Source organism: Ceratotherium simum, chromosome 33 (genome assembly GCF_057802395.1).
Source record: "Ceratotherium simum simum isolate JZ-2026a chromosome 33, ASM5780239v1, whole genome shotgun sequence".
NCBI lineage: Eukaryota > Metazoa > Chordata > Mammalia > Perissodactyla > Rhinocerotidae > Ceratotherium > Ceratotherium simum.
Genome location: NC_141932.1, coordinates 9,925,519 through 9,943,464, shown reverse-complemented (window position 1 = coordinate 9,943,464; position 17,946 = coordinate 9,925,519). Strand labels below are relative to the sequence as shown.

The 17,946-nt window shown below is 43.8% G+C and overlaps 1 protein-coding gene and 1 pseudogene across 1 annotated transcript in view; both read right to left on the bottom strand.

Annotated features, from left to right (window-relative positions):
- LOC101388781 (sialic acid-binding Ig-like lectin 8) overlaps nucleotides 1-17,946 on the bottom strand; it is a 38,704-nt gene that overhangs the window by 10,566 nt on the left and 10,192 nt on the right. The gene's annotated exons all lie outside the window — the stretch shown is intronic.
- LOC101388522 (myeloid cell surface antigen CD33-like) lies at nucleotides 4,559-13,142 on the bottom strand (annotated as a pseudogene).

Here is a 17,946-nt window from a genome sequence, read left to right as displayed (position 1 = left end):
AAGAGGAGGATTGGCAGATGTTAGCACAAGGCTGATCTCCTCACAAAAAAAAAAAGAAGAAGAAAATTAGCTGTCCATAGATGTATGGGTTTATTTCTGGGCTCTCGATTCTGTTTCATTGATCTGTGTGTCTGTTTTTGTGCCAGTACCATGCTTTGATTATATTTGCTTATACTATAGTTTTGTAGTATATTTTGAAGTCAGGGAGTGTGATTATCTCCAGATTTGTTCTTTTTTCTCAAGATTCCTCTGGCTATTCGGGGTCTTTTGTTGTTCCATATAAATTTTAGGATTCTTTGTTCTATTTCTGTGAGAAATGTCATTGGAACTTTGATAGGGATTGCACTGAATCTGTAGATTGCTTTAGGAAGTATGGACATTTTAATTATGTTAATTCTTCCAATCCAAGAGCACGGAATATCTTTCCATTTCTTTGTGTCTTCTTCAATTTCTTTCAACAATGTTTTAGTTTTCAGTGTACAGGTCTTTCACTTCTTTGGTTAGTTTATTCATAGGTATTTTATTCTTTTTGTTGCAATTGTAAATGGGATAGTATTCTTAATTTCTCTTTCTGCTACTTTATTGTTAGTGTATAGAAACGCAACTGGTTTTTGTATGTTGATTTTGTATCCTGAAACTTTACTGTATTAATTTTTTATTTCTAGAAGTTCTTTGGTGGATTCTTTAGAGTTTTCTATATATAAAATCAGGTCATTTGCAAATATTGACAGTTTCTCTTCTTCCTTTCCAAGTTGGATCCCTTTTATTTCTTTTTCTTGCCTGATTGCTCTGGCTAGGACTTCCAGTACTATGTTAAATAAGAGTGGCAAAAGTGGGCATCTTTGACTGGTTCCTGTTCTTAGAGGGATAGCTTTCAGTTTTTCTCTTTTGAGTATGATATTAGCTGTGGGTTTGTCATATATGACCTTTATTATGTTGAGGTACTTTCCTTCTATATCCATTTTATTCAGAGTTTTTATCATAAATGGATGCTGTAACTTGTCAAATGCTTTCTCTGTATCTATTGAGATGAACATGTGATTTTTATTCTGCATTTTGTTAACATGGTGTATCATGTTGATTGATTTGTGGGTAGTGAACCATCCCTGCATCCCTGGAATAAATCCCACTTGATCATGGTGTATGATCTTTTTAATGTATTATTGTATTCAATTTGCTAGTATTTTGTTGAAAATCTTTGCATTAATGTTAATCAGTCATATTGGCCTGCAATTTTCTTGTATTGTATTTTCCTTGTATGGTTTTGGTATCAGAGTAATGTTGACCTCTTAGAATGAGTTAGGAAGCTTCCTTTCCTCTTCAATGTTTTGGAAGATTTTGAGAAGGATAGGTACTAAGTTTTCTTCGAATTGTTGTAGAATTCACCTGGGAAGCCATCTGGTCTTGGACTTGCATTTTTTGGGAGGTTTTTGATTACTGTTTAAATCTTGCTGTTGATTGGTCAATTCAAATTCTCTATTTCTTCTTGATTCAGATTAGGACGTTCCTATGATTCTAAGAATTTATCCATTTCTTCTAGATTATCTAATTTGTTGGTGTATAGCTTTTTGTAGTATTCTCTTATAATTTTTTGTATTTCTGAGGTTTCCATTGTAATTTCTCCTCTTTCATTTCTGATTTTATTTTTTTTTAGCCTTCTCTCTTTTTTCTTGGCGAGTTTAGCTAAAGTTTGTCACTTTTGTTTATATTTTCAAAGAACCAGCGCTTTGTTTCATTGATTTTTTCCTATTGTTTTTTAAGTCTCTTTTTCATTTATTTCTGCTCTGGTTTTTATTTCCTTCCTTCTACTGATTTTCAGCCATAGTAACCCCCTCTTTGAGTGATTAATGTTTTCTTATCAATGATGCCCAAAGACTGGCTTTGTTTTTCCATCTAATTACTGGGTACACCCCTGGCTAAATTGTTCTCATCTCAGGACAGCACTCTGTCCCTAGTTAACACTTGTGGGGGATGGAGAACACAAATCTGAGGATGGTGGCACAGCCTGGAAGGTCCTGGACACGCCTGACCAACATCATTGACCTAGGCTGTTACCAGATCCTTCCCCAGGTTCCTCCCACTCTGCATTGGAGGCTGGCAAATGATTGGCTGCCCAGAGGGTTCCAACCACCAGGAGGCACTGTGAACCCTGGGGAGAACCAGGCTGGGGCTGGTGCTGTCCGTGGTGCTGAAATAGGGTCAGGATTGCAGTTCAGGGACCTCTCAGCTCTGTAGAAGGGTCTGAGCTGAGGCTTAAAGCCCCAGTTTGGGGCCAGGAGGGCAAAGAGGTGGGAATGGATACAACCAAGGGAGGAGAGGACAGTCAGGTGTGGGTGGTGCTGGTCTCCTCTCTCTGCTCCTTCTCTCACTTCTCCTGTTCACTCTCAGGCATTGTCCCTTCTGTAGACCATGTCTGTCTGCTCCACTTGGTTGAGCCACAGGGGCAAGAGGATCTTATTGCTGATGTTTTCTGTTTACTGATCTCTATACTTCTCCTTTAGATAACTTTCTTCATGCCAGCCTCACAATAAAAAACAACAACAACGAAAAAACCCCACAACTCTGAAAATGAGGAGAGTAGTCTTCAATTTGACAAAGGAGGAGAGTAAGTGTCAGGGTCAAGAATATCAGACACTATACCAGGATCCCTTTCTCCCGTTCTGTCCACCTGCCCCAGCGTCTCTGCACAGGAGAGGATAGTCTCAGGCCTGATGGGAAAGGTAAGTGCTTCCTGGATACTTATTTCTGGCTCCAAGTGATCCCTCTTGCCTGTGGTGTTGGACTCTCCTGATATTGTCAGAGGGGCTCCCTTTCCATCCAGGAGATGAATGAGCCTACCTGGCTGCCTCATGCTTTTCAGTCAGGACTTGGGAAACAGTGAGTCTGAGTGTCCTTGCTGTGTTTGGTGGGGGATCCAGATGCCCTGCCTCTGTGTTGTTCCTCCAGTTCTGGAAACCTAAACCAGCTCGCCTTCTTCTTACCACCTTCTGGAATTCTCCTTTGGTTTCTCTTGCACCATTTACAAGATTTATAGTTCTGAATAGAGGGGAGAAACAGGGAACAATGGGTCGATGCCATCTTGTCTGGATTTTAGGTTTAACCACCAATTTTTAATGTTTTCAACAGACAGGTTGACCCATATGGTCCATCCTGACATTATCATAAACAGAAGTCTGACTCACTCTCCCTTCTGGATGTGGGCAGGAAGAAGCCGTGTTAGGTATCAGGCATTTTTTACACCACACCAGAATCTCCTATTGGTTAACTTAACCTTCCTATTATGAACCTATGGCATAATGCTTTACCCCTGTCAAGATTTGGGTCCTGCTGGTGAATTGGGGCCTATTTTTGTTTAAACTGATTTTATTAAAGTGAAAATATTAAGTCTTTTAGGAGGAATATTATGAGCTTCTGCCTCCCTCTACATTCTCAATCCAAATGTATATTTCTGAGCTCATTTTGAAGGATAAGAAGGTGTTAGCCAGATTATGACATGGTGATGGGCCTTCCTGGAGGAGGAACGTGGATGCACAGAGACAGTGAGGAGTGCATTACAATGGGGGCACTTAGAGAATGACTTGAGGGATTGATGGGTTAGGATACGAGAATTGAAAAGTAGGCAGGGTGAGATGAAGAACAACCTAGAATAGAGGTCAGAAAACCACAGCACATGGGCTGCCTGCTTTTGTAAATAAAATTTTGTTGGAACACAGCTACGTCAGTTCATTTGCACATTGTCTATGGCTGCTTTTCTGTTACAAACACACAGTTGAATAGTTACATCAGAGATGACACAGCTTGCAAAGCTGAAAATATTTGCTGTTTGGCCCTTTACAATAAAAGTTTCCTGACCCCTGACTTGGAATGTTAAGTTAAGAAGCTTGTAAATTATTCTTTTGGGCTGAGAAGATAGAGAAGTATTTTGATGGTCAGCTCTGAGTTTTAGGGAATTTTATAAATGTTAATATCTTATTTTCTCTATAGCAGAACTAGCAGGAGGCAGGTAGGATAGAAAGGGAAGATTCTGGAGTAGAGAGAGATGATGCTGGAGGCCAAGTCAGGGCAGGGATCCACGGGAGGGCTTTGACTAGAGATGAACTGAAATGTTGCTGACGTGGTGTCTGGGACAGGACACACCCAGCCTCTGGGTGAAACGTCACTAAGGCCTTTCTGTTCAAGGGAGAAGGAACCAGTAGGAACCCAAATCTCTCATTGTACCAGGACTTCTGCTGCGTGTTTTACATATATACTTTTATTTAATCCTCACAGCAACCCTGTTAGGACTTCTTACACCCATTTCACAATGCAGGAAACCAAGGCACAGAAGGGTAAGGTGGCTTGCCTGATGTCATACACTTAATACATAAAACAGCATGAATTTGATCCTGGGTATCTCCGACTGCAAAGGCTAATGTAGTTTTGGTATAACAGGAGACTCACATGCAATAGTTTGTAAACCCATTGCCTATGGGGATAAGTCTCCAAGGATCAGTCTTTGGGTCCCCTTCCTGTAGAGGACATGGAGTCTCCGGCTGAGACTGATGCTCCAGTTGGTTCCTCACTGGGTCCTGTAGGTGACCTTCTGAGGATTCATCCTGTCAAAGCTGAGGGAGGCATAATGCAGCTCCTGCTCCATCTCCAAGGTGGAGGCCGTCCCTGCAGAGGTCGTGGGGTCACGGGAGCTGCTTAACTTTGACTCCTGCTGGTGACCCTGTGTGGAGAGCAAAGAAGGTGGTCAGAGAAGAGCAGTGGAGAGGGCAGGGAGAAGGCAGAGGTGTCCATGAGGTGAATTTGATTCTGACAGGACATTTACTTATTCTTCCATTCTTTTATCAAACTTTTCTTAAAATCCCAATTATCCAACATATATAGCACTTTTATGTTTCTTTCCCATTCTGCTGAACACTCACACAGACCCATGTGGAAAAAACTATTATTATGCAGAGAAAGAGACTAAGTCTCAGAGAGTTAGGTACTTCCAAAAGTCACACACCTACTGATCATGGTCTCTCTGAGGTCTCATATGTGCTGGACACTGGATACACAGGAAGTTGTTTATGAAAAACTACTTCTCTTGTTGTGTGTCAATGCTTTACTCTCACACTACTATCACACTCACATCTCTTCTGACACCAGATGTGTGGGGTCTTTTTCTCCCACAACAAGCAATTCTCTGTGACACCAGTGGGTTGTCCTACAATTGAACTCAATGCTGACACTATCTACTTGGAGATAGCGTCAGATCCCACAGATTAAGGGCTCAGTCCCACAAGATTCTCCCCCCTTCGGATGCCAATCTCAAGTCAAGCTTGTCACCTGTGCTTCTGACCAACTGACTGTAAATTGGAGGTTCCAATGGCTTGCTCCTTGGGTTCAATTAATTTGCTATAGTGGCTCAGAGAATTCAGGAAAACACTTTCCCTACTGTGTACCAGTGTATTATAAAAGGGTATGATAAAGGATACAGATGAACATCCAAATGGAAGAGATGCATAGGGGAAGGTAGGTGGGAAAGGGCTTGGATCTTCCACGTTCTCTCTAAGTGCACTACCATTCCAGCACCTCCATCTGTTCACCAAGGCGGAAGCTCCCTGAACTCCCTACTTTTGGGATTTTGAAGGAGGCTTCCTCACACAGGCTTGATCAGTTATTAACTGCAATTCCAACCTCTCTCAAGTCTCTGGAGAATGGAGTCAGGAATGAAAATCCCCAACCACGAGCCCGTGAAGAGTCACCTCATTAAAACAAAGACAGTGTTCTCACCCAAGAAACCAAGGGATTTAGGAGGACAGCCATTTTTGCTGCAGACTCATTTCTCAGCTCTAGATTTACTGCAACAATTCTCAAAAGAGTCTTTCCACTTCTCCTCCCATTCTCTCTTGAACTCACTCTCTTGAGCCTCTACCAGGCTACCAGATCTGCTTTTGTCAAGATTAGCTGTGCTATCACTTAGCTAAATTTAAATGCTCATTTCTCAGACTCTATCCCACTGGACTTATCAGCATTAGAAACAATTGTGCACTTTAACCTCCTTAAAGCTCCATCTCCCCTTGAGCCATGAGGACACAACCTTACACCCTCCTGGTCATTTATTTTTTTCTTGGTGATATTCTTACTGTTTCAAATTTATGTCCCTGACTCTAAATGCTGGAGGGCCCCAAGGCTTTGTCCGTGGACCCCTTCTCTTCTTTGTGGTTTCATCCACTATCAGACCTTGATGTGGGGGACCCCCAAACCTCTGTGTCTTGCTACTGGACCCCTCTCCTGAGCTCCAAACTCGTGCCATCTACTTGTCATCTTCATTTGGAAGTCTCAGAGGTACCTCAAACTTAAGGTAACCAAAATAACGTTTGATCCACTCTTGTCCATATACTCTCTCTGCAGAGTCAGTAATTTCAGGAATGGCAATTCAATTCTTTAAGTTCCTCAAGACAACCACATTGGAGTCATCTTTGGTATCTATGGACATTTATGAACATCTATATAACATCTATGGCTATCTATGGACATCTACACCATCTATGAATATCTCTGACATCTATGGACACGTGTGGAGTCACCTTTGACGTCTATGATGCCTATGAGGTAGAGAAAGTAAGCTGTCTTTGATCATATTCCTCGTGTACTCTATCACTCCAGTAACAAATCCTGTTGGCTTCATCTTCAAAATGTATCCAGAACCCAACTTCTTCACACCAGATTTATCATTGCTATCCTGGAATAACTCTGTCTATGGACTGACTTTTGTCCCCTGAAATTCATATATTCAAACTATAACTCCCAATGTGACTGTATTTTGAGATAGGGCCTTTAAAGATACAGTTAAGTTTAAGTGAGGGCATTAGAGTAGGGCCCAAAGTGACTTACGTTCTTACAAGAAGAAGAAAAGACACTAAGGATGTGTGTGCACAGAGAAAAGGCCGTGTGAGGACATAGCAAGAAGGCAGCCATCTGTGCAAGATGAGGAGAGAGTTGTCAGGAGAAATAAACCTTGCCGGCACTTTGATCTTGGACTTCCAGCCTAAAGAACGGTGAGAAAATAAATTTCTGTAGTGTAAGCAACCCAGTCTATAGTATCGTGTTACGGCAGCCCCAGCAAACTAATACAGTCTGCGTCATCTCCTGCCTGGATTATTTGAGTGTCTTCCATGACTAGTCTCCTCTATTCTATCCTATCTTGCTACAAGATTTCACAGAGCAGCCAGACGGATCTCATTAAAATTAATGTCAGTTCATATCTGTGAAATAATAGAATATATCTTTATCTATATATCTACATCTGTATCTAATATAGATGTTGAATAGGTATAGTTGATGTGAATATAGATATAGATATAGATCTACCTCCAGTTTGTGTTTTAATGTTAGGTCTTTGACTCTGGTTCCTGAAGCCCACCTCCTAAATCCCTTGGGATTTCCCAGGTGATAAGAGTGTCTTTTTTTCTAATGAGACAACTCTTGGTGGGCTCCTGGATGGGGGTTGTTCACCAGAAAGACCAAGCGGTGACTAGAAGCTTGGAACTTTAAGCCCCATTGACTATCCTCCAGAAAGCGGAGAGAAGCTGGAAATGGAGGTAATACTCAATCATGTCTACATGACGAAGCTTCCATTAAATCCTAATGGTATGAGGTTCCAGGAGCTTCTGGGGTGGTGAACACGTGGAGGTGCTGGGAGAATGGCACTCCCAGAGAAGATATGTGAGCTCCTAGCCTCCTCCCACATACAGTACCCTATGCATCTCTTCATCTAGAATTTCATCTGTATCCTTTATCTTATGCTTTTAAAATAAGCTGGAACACAGTAAGTAAACTTTTCCTGAATTCTCTGAGCCACTCTAGCAAATTAATTGAACGTGATCAGGGAGTTGTAGGAACCTTCAATTTATAACCAGTTGGTCAGAAGTACAGGTGACAACCTGGACTTGAGATTGGCGTCTGAAGTCGGGGGTGGGGGACAGTATTGTGGGACTGAGCCCTTAACCAGTGGAATTTGATGCTATCTCCATGTATATAGTGTCAGAATTGATTTAAATTGTAGGTTACCCAGCTAGTGTCGCGGAGAGTTGCTTGGTGTGGGGAAAACCCACACACACCTGGTGTCAGAGTATCAGAAGTGAAGTGTTCTGTGTGAGTATTAAAGGGGACACACACGGAAGTTGTCACTCTTCTCAAAATACCTGAGCAATGATGGTGAACTGCAGGACCCTGTGGTATTTGCAGCCTCCGTGCCTCTCCATCCTCATTTCCTCCCCACTGTTCCCCACTCCCCACCCCCACATAGTCTGCTTTAGGAACACTATCTTGCTTGCTATTTCTCCAAAACATCAGGGATGCCCCAACCTCAGAGCCCTAACACTTGCTGCTCCGTCTGTTTAGAGCCCTCAGTGATCCTTTCTCAGAGCTCACACTGCACTCCTTCACCAAATAAAGGTGTTTTCTCAAAGACTCAAGCCCCCAGGATCATCTCTCCCCATTCACACAGTTCATTGCCCTCCAGAGCACTTATTTCCTGTATATTTTCACTACTTATTTGTTTATTATATTCATCCCCCTCCCCGATAAATGTAAGTCATTGACAGCAGGGACATTTTACATTTGTAACATATGTATTAGTAAAAATACAGGCATTACCCAAGCCCCCAGAACAATCGACAAGCAGGAGATAGTTGCTGAAGGAGTAGAGGGATGCAGGGGTGATAGCTGACCGTGTGCACAGAAACCTACAAGCGGTGACCACACTAGTCAGAGTTAAATAAATAAATGAAAATCAGGGCTCAAAGGATGAGCAAGAGTAGAGCAGGTTGATATAGGCATGGAGGTGGAGGGAACAGCCGAGCAATGATTCTGAGAAGAAAGAGGCGGAATCTGCTTGAGGTGAGCGAGCAGGCCAGTGTAGGAATAGTGAAGCAATGAAGGTGATTCTGGTTTTCCTGCCCCAAATGCCAAACCAAGTTGTTTGGATACTCATCTTTCTGCAGTGTAGAGAAGCAGTTCATTTCATTATGGAAGTAATGCTAATGTGCTGGGGAGAAGGGAGGGGAGGGCTGCAGCACAATTAAGGACTAAGGGGGACATCAGCTCAAAGGGAGTGGTTGTATTAAGATGTATTCAGAAGAAGCACAGAGAAGCTTTGCAGCATATGGGAGCAGGAGGAGGTGATGGAGGACTGGAGTGGGAGGAGGATAGGTCTCTGATTCAGTGCCGGGGACAAGAATGCCATTGGTGAGATGTAGAGTCCAGAAGGAGAAGCATGCTTGGAGGTGTATTAACCATGTGTTCCTGACATTTTGACATCTGGGCCTCTCTGGTCTTGGAACTGCCCCTGCCAGGGCTAGTGAATGGCCAGAGATAGTAAAGTACTTACCTGCAAGCATGTCTTTCATATTGCAAACCAACCCATCCAAAACGCACATCCCAACCACTTCCTTTATCAAGCTCTTACACTCCGGAATATCCTTTGCCCTACCCACCCAGGTCCAGGCACCGGATAACTGGAGACAGCCTCTATACCTCAGAGCCTGCTGAAATTATTCAAACTAGCCAGTCCTAAATCTGCTTACCCTGCCTCATCTTGCCTTTCCCACAGAAACCACAATAAAACCTCTTGCCTACATTTTTCCTTTGCTCCTTCAGTCTCCTGACCAACCCTGGTGCTTCCTCACATGGCCCTGTGTGGTGTGGCATTTTTCCCTCTTCTTGGGAATTGTGAGTGACAACTGTCTCCCAATGGGTTGACCTCACATACCTAAATATGATCATGTGTCACTTAACGACGGGGATACATTCTGAGAAATGTATCTTGAGGTGATTTCAATATTGTGTGAGCATCATAGAGTGTACTTACACAAATCTAGATGATATAGCCTACTACATACCTAGGTTGTATGGTACTAATCTTATGGGACAACCATTGTATACACGATCTGTCGTTGACCGAAACGTTGTGTAGTGCATGATTGTAATAATAAAACCTAAATTTTCAAACAAGCAGAAGTGTGATGAGGTTATTTCTGGACATGCCTAATGGAGCATGACTGTGGGCCATCCCTGGGGAGATGTGGCGGGCAGACTGCATGCCAAGATGCCCACATCACTCGCCAGGTAAGCTGGTCCAATGGCAGGATGGATGTCATCCACACCCATTGCTGTCCTGGCTGTTTTCTTCCTGCAGGTCTTCAATCTGATGGGAGACACCAGGGTCTTTGATACAGGTCACTCTTTTGAGGCTGGAGTGAGTGACTAAGGCAGGTCAAGGACGAGGTGAGCCCAGGAGCCTTCATAACATGACTTTGTGAGAAGGCCCCTTCCCCTGTTTCTGGACGTCTGGAACCAGGGCTGGGAATACTCTCATGCCTGGCTCGGGGGCTACCAGCTGGATTATCACCACCACCATATCCCCTCCCCTGGCTCTGGGACCTCACAACCCCTCCAGGTCTCTACTCTCCACCCCTTGGCCAACATCCAACCCAGCTCACATGAAGAAGATGAGGCAGAGGCAGAGAGAGAGCAGTGTGGTGACACCAGCTCCCCCAAGGGTCCTGTGAATCACTCCTGATCTGGTCCTTGGTTCTCCTACAGACAAGAGACACTTGGGGTCAACTCCAATCTTGACGAACTGACTTGTGACCTCTCCTCTTCAGCACATAGAGAGGAGCACATCTCCCCTCCCATCCCGGGTTCAGCCTCTGGGTTCTTCCACCCATCATAGGACCTGAGCTTTCTCTAGAAGGGCATGGTCCATGCTACACCTCCTATCCAGGCCCCTCACTCTTGTACAACAAACTCCATCTCTTCCAGCACCCAGGTTCTTCTCTACCCAGGGTCTGTCTGCAACAGCCCACAGACCTGGCCCCTGGCCTCACCAGGATCGTGAGGCTCTGGGCTCTGTGGGAATTGCAGAAAGAGAGAGAAACACAGCCCACAGAGCCCTATGGGATGCTGAAAGGCTTTGTCCCTTTTTCCTTCAAGGGAAGGTGTCTGAATCTCCTCTCCTGTCCTCCACTGGCCCCACCCCTCAGGGTCAAAGGTGATCTTTCATGCCTCCAGAAAGGGGTGGAACCTGGGAGTTCTCAGACCTCCAGGTCAGACCCAGAATGGCTCTCCTGACCCCGCCTGGCCATGCCTCCTGGGGACGCAACACTCCAGGGTGAAGGATGTGTCTCCGGGTTTCACCTGTCAATAGTTTTATGGGCACTGCTGAGAAAGCCGCAATCGGACTCACTGTCCAGTGAGGGGACCAGATGTCATTACCCATGGGAATAGAACAGTTGGGGAAGCTGGGCTCCAGACACAGGTCAGGGTGAGGGTGGATGATTGATAGTCAAAAAAGAGCCCAAAGAGATTTTGAGGGCAATGAAACTTCTCTGTATGATACTACAATGATGGATACATGTCATTACACATTTGTGCAAACCCATGGCACGTACAACACCAAGAGTGAACCCTAATGTCAATGACAAACTTTGAGTGATAGTGAAGTGTCCATGTGGATTCATGAGTTGTAACAAATGTCCCCTCTGTTGGGGGATGTTGATAGTGGAGAAGCTGTGCATGTGTGGGAAAGTGCAGCGGGTATGGGGGAAATCTCTCTAACTTCTGCTCACATTTCTGTGAAACTAAAATTGCTCTGAACAATAAAGCCTACTAAAAAATTCTCCCAAGGCCTTCAGTCACTGGAGGAAGATATAGAGCACATTAAGAATGGGCAGGGATGAAGTTGCTGGTCATCCTGGCAAGACCAGAATTGGGGGATGTTGCAGAAAGAGGCCTGAAGGGGGCTTTCATGGGTTACTGCAGCCCCTCCACCCTAGCCCCAGCATCTGGGCTCTGAAAGTCCAATTATGACTCAACCTGGCAGAGACCCTACCCCAGTCAATGCCCCATTGGAGAGGGCTCCTTCCTACCTGTGCCATCCCTTAGGCAGACACTGACTGCTGGGTTCTCTGGTGTACCTAGGATGAGAAGAGGGGACCTCTCCTTTAAATGGAGAAGGTTGGGTATGAAATGTAGGCATCCCCCTACCCTAGGGTAAGAAATACATGAGGATCAGGATGTGGATACTCCTAGGTCCACTACTCAGCCAGACCCCCGGGACACAAGCACCAAGTGTCCCCAGCCTGACATTCATTCCCCTCACACACTCAGGGACCCGGGCATCCTGGCCCAGCACTCACAGGTGACATTGAGCTGGATGGTCCTTTCCACGATCCCACCAGCTGCAGGGAACTTCACCTGACAGGTGAGGTTGGTGCCGTGGTCCTAGGGCCATAGGGTGAGGGTGAGCACTGAGGAGAGGTGGGTCCTGGGGCCCAGGGAGGTGAGGGCAGCTGATGTCCAGGAGAATATGGGGGGCATGCCCCACTGACAGGCCCATGGCACGGAGAAGGTCAGGTTTCTGGGGCGGCCAGGATTTAGGGTCCCTGGAATGAGGATGTGGGGTTTGTGGGTCACGGATGGTGAGGAGATGGGGAGACACAGGGATCAGGAGGGAGAGTCTGAGTTGCGGCCCTGCAAGTAGCCTCATGCTTTGCTCCAGCTCCTACCTCTAAGCCCCGACACCCTGTACCCCTATTCCCCTCAAAGGAGGAGGGTCCCATCCCAGTCCTGCCTTGGTCCCCATGTCCTTCCCACGTGGCATCTCCTGGAGCCCACTCTTTACTCATCACATGTACAGAGAGGTTGGATTTGTAATTCCATTTTTCCCTTCCTCTATCCACTCGAAAAAAGTATTTTCCCTTGTCCCTCCTCCTGACATCTCTGATAACCAGGGAGCAGTTGTGGGTCTGAGGGTCCCCAAAGACCCAGGGTGGAATCGGCCCTCGGTCTCCTCCTGCATTTTTTGATCTGGGTCGTTTGTGGCCACTGGAGTGCCCTTGTGTATATTGACCCCTTCCCAGAACAAGTAGCCGTGAGCTGGGGCAGAGTCAGTCCCTTTGTCCCGGGGATGGGAGAAGGTGCAGGGCACAGAGACGCACAGGTGCTTCTGCGCGGTCATGGATTCCTGCACTTCCAACCGGTATTTTTTATACTGGGCCAGGGACCCTGTGGGGAGAGAAGGGTCAGCCACAGTCCCCATCCAACTGGCCCCCTCTCCACTTGGCCCACTCGCTTACCCACAGCAGGGGCAGCAGCAGTGGCAGCATCTCTGATACGGAGAGTTCTGAGCATCTGTCCTGTAACTGGAAAGAGAAGAGGAAGATAAATGGGAGGGGAGGCTGCAGGAAGACCCACAGGAACATAGAGAAGATGACCTGACCTCAGCCTTTCACAGAAAAAGAACTGCAGGCTGGAGCTTTTTCACCTCTGCACAGAGAAGGTGGACACCCTGCAATCAAAAGACCCTGAGACCCACCCAGAGGGGAGCAGACAAGGAGCAGATCCCATGTCCTGCCCCCATCTTGGTGCTTCCTTCCAGCACTGGAGCCTGGACCAGGACCTCTGAAGACATCTGAGGAGTGGGACATGGTGAATCTCTATGGGCCTCCCATCTGAGGTACATTTCTGAGCCCTGTTGTCTACACCAGGGAGCTGGCCAGCTCCTGCTGGAGCACGGAGGGTCAGAGCCTCATCTAGAGCCCGGGTGGTCGGTCCTGCCAGGAGTAAGATTCCTTATGGTCTGTGTGAGTGTCTGGGGCAGAGGAAAAGAAGGGGGTCCTAGGTGAGGTGAAGGTAGCAGCCAATCATTCGTTCATTCATTCATTCACTCCCCAAACACTTAGTGAGCATCTCTGTTTTGGGGAGGCTGGAGACAAGACGGGAGAAGACCGACCTGGTCCATGCCCATGAGATGCTCCCCATCCATTGGAGTCACTTCCTCCCCAGCACTCAATACTGATGGGCTTTAGAGCTGCAGTCACTGGTGAGTTTGCTATGTGTCCTGGTAGCATATTGGGTATTTTCTAAAATATAAGTATGGGATTTTTTTTTTTTTTACTTCTTGTATGCAGATTGGTGAAGTTAAAATGGCATCTACAAAATAAAAAACATGTAGCATCTTCATGTAAAACAAAGCTGGGAACATATGTTTTAGGAGCCAGTGCAGATGAAACTTTTTTCCCTGAATGCTGCTGTTCGGTGATGTGTGGCCTGAGACTAATTTTTTTAGATCTTCTTATTACAGATTAGCATTTCCTGTCATGTAAATCATATTTTTTCTCACAGTTACATGTGGCTTACAAGGCAAAATATTTCCAGGAAACATGAGTGGAATGTACAGCTACAATTAAAATTTTAGGTTCAGCTCACACGGTTTTGCGTCTCACTCTGTGTCTTATGCATCTGAGAAATCCCTGACACCTGTGACATAACAGCATTTGCCACCATTGATTTGTAAAATCTTTCAACTACAGTAGTATCTAGATAACTGTTCTTTCAACCTTACTAACAGAGAGCGATTATACACCCTCATTTGATATGTAAGGAATTGAGTCTCCAATAAGTAAAATAATACTACTTCTAGGTTATTAAAAAAGTGAGAATGTGAATAAACAAGTGGGACTTTATCAGATTAAAGAGCTTTTATAAGACAAATGAAACCCGAATCAAGATGGACAGACAACCAGCCAGCTGGGAGAGAATATTTGCAAAACATACATCTGACAAGGGGTTGATCTCCATAATATATAAAGAACTCACACAACTGAACAACAAAAAAACAAACAACCCGATCAAAAAATCGGCAGAGGAAATGAACAGACACTTCTCCAAGGAAGATATACACATGGCCAATAGGCACATGAAAAGATGCTCAACATCACTAATCATCAGGGAAATGCAAATCAAAACAACACTAAGATACCACCTCACGCCCGTTAGAATGGCTATAATCACAAAGACAAAAAACAACAAATGTTGGAGAGGATGTGGAGAAACAGGAAGCCTCATACACAGCTGGTGGGAATGCAAATTGGTGCAGCCTCTATGGAAAACAGTATGGAGATTCCTCAAAGAATTAAAAATAGAGATGCCCTATGACCCAGCCATCCCACTACTGGGAATCTATCCAACGAACCTGAAATCAACAATCCAAAGAGGCTTATGCACCCCTATGTTCATTGCAGCATTATTCACCATAGCCAAGAAGTGGAAGCAACCTAAGTGTCCCTCGACTGACGATTGGATTAAGAAAATGTGGTATATATATACAATGGAATACTACTCAGCCATAAAAAAAGACAAAATCGTCCCATTTGCAACAACATGGATGGGCCTGGAGCGTATTATGTTAAGTGAAATAAGCCAGAAAGAGAAAAACAAACACTGTATTATCTCACTCATATGTGGAATATAAACCAACACATGGACAGAGAAAACTGGACTGTGGTTACCAGGGGCAGTGGGGGTTGGGGGTGGGCACAAGGGGTGAAGGGAGTCATGTATATGGTGATGGACAAACAAAAATGTACAACCCAAAATTTCACAATGTTAGAAACCATTAAAACATCAATAAAAAGAAAAAGTGAGAATGTGGAACATAATGGAAACCCCAATACAATTAGTTTCACAATGAAGAAAGTTACATTATGTTCACAGACTTGAAGGTTCTGTGAGTTCTCATTATTTTTCTTTCATGAACACCATGATTTACATAAAATAAAATATACCTACTTGAAAGGTACATTTCTATGGATTTTGACAGACACATACAGCTTGGTTATGACCTCCACAATCAAGACCTAGAACATTTCCATGACCCCAAAAGGATAACCCACACCTATTTGCAGCTTATCACTCCCAGATCCACCCCTCGTAACCAATGGTATACTCTCTATCTTGGTAAACTAATTTTGTCTACTGGAGAATTTCCTAGAAGCATACTCATTTGTGTCTATATTCTCACACTCTGCATACTATTTTTGAAATGGATCATGTTGCACGTTTCTATAGTTCATAATGTCTGATTACTAAGGAGCATTCCATTATGTGGGTGTACTTTAATCTTTTATTTATTCACCTATTGACAGACATTTGAAATTTTTGAGTTTTTGCCAATAAATATTAAGGCGGAAGTCGTTTTATGGACATATTTTCATTCTCACAAGTACGGAATTGTTAGATCGAAGAGTAGCCACATGTTTAACTTTAGTAGAAATTGCCAAATTCTTATCCAGAATGGTTTTAACCTTTACACTCCTGTCTGTAACGTGCCGGAATTCTAGTGCTTCACACCCACATTAACACTTCATATCGTCAGTCTTTTAAATTTTAACGGTTCTAGTGGGAGTGTAGTGGTATCTCATGGTGCTTTATAATTTTAATTTGTTTTAAATTTAGATACAATGAGAATCACATTTTATCACATAGAATTTTGTGAGGTTTTACAGATGTATATCATATGTAACCACAACCACAGTCAAGAGACTGAAGAGTACCATTACCCAAGTCATTCCCTTCTGCAGTCCCTAGGGAAACAAATCCTCCCTCCACCTAGAACCCTGAAAAAATGCTGGTCCGTCTTCCATCCCTCTTCTTTTGCCGTTTATAGATGTCATAGGAATGGAATCAGATGAAATATAGTCTTCAAAATCTAGCTTCATTCGCCTGGCATAACGCATTTGAGGTTTCTCCATGTTATTGGTGTATGTATCAATAATTTGCTTCATTTAATTGCTGGCTGGTACTCCATTGTTTCAATGTAGCCCATCTTATAAACACTTACCAGCTGAAGAACATTTACTTTGTTTCCAGGTTTGGAGTGACTGCGAATACAGCTGCTATAAGTATTCACATGGAGGCATTTGTGGGAACATACATTCGTATTTCTCTTGCGTAAATAAATACCTAGGCATCAGATTTCTTGGTCCCCTGGAAAGTGTAGGTTTAACTTTTTATGAATTTGCCAAACCTTTGACTGTACCGTTGGTCTTCCCACCTACAGCATGTGTGAGTTCTGACTGCACCACATCCTCATTGGCATTTGCTATTATCAGGATTTCTTTTTTCTTTTTCTTTAGTTTTTCAGTTATTCTAATAGGTGTATATCTCATCCTCAATTTAGTTTGTAATTTCCCAATGAAAAGTGATGTTGAGCATGTTTTCACGCGGTTATTTGTCATCCATTTTTCTTCTTTGATGAAGTGGCTCATTAAATCTTTGGCTACTTTCTTATTATGATGAAATCTATGTAACAAAACTACCATTTTAACCTTTTTTAATTGTTCGTGTCAGTGGCATTAAGTATGTTCCCCTTGTTCTACAACCATCACCACCATCCACCTCTAGAACTTTTTTAATCTTCCTAAACTGAAACTGTGCCCATTAAATGAACAAATCTCCATTTCCCCTCGCCCAAGACCCTGGCCATCACCATTCTATTTTCTGTGTGTCTATTAATTCCCTGCCTTAGACATTCGATTGAAGTGGAATCTACAGGATTTGTCCTTGTGTGACTGACTTATTTCACTTAGCCTAATGTCTCCAATCCACATTGAGGCAGGTGTCAGTACTTCCTTCCTTTTTAAGGCTGAATAACATTCCATTGTATGTGTTTTCCACATTTAGTTAATCCATTCCTCTGTTGATGGACCCTTGGGTGGCTTCTACCTTGTCGTTATTGTCAATAGTGCTGCTAAGAACATGGGTGCACAGACATCTATTCGAGTTCCTGCTTTCGATTCTTTCAGTACGCATCCATAAGTGAAAAAACTGGATCATATGATAATTCTATTTTTATTTTTTTGAGGAACTGCCAGGGTGTTTTCCACAGCAGATGCACCATTTTACAATCTAAAAGCAAAGCACAGAACTCCCACTATCTCCACATCCTTGTCACCACTTATTTCTCCTTTCTTTCTTTTTTTAAATTGCCACACTAATGGGTATGAAGTGATACTTCCTTGTGTAGTTAAGTTTGCATTGTCCTAACATTAGTAATGTTTATCGTGTTTACAGTGTTTACTGGGGATGTGTATATGTTTGGAGAAATTTCTATTCAAATCCTTGGTCAAT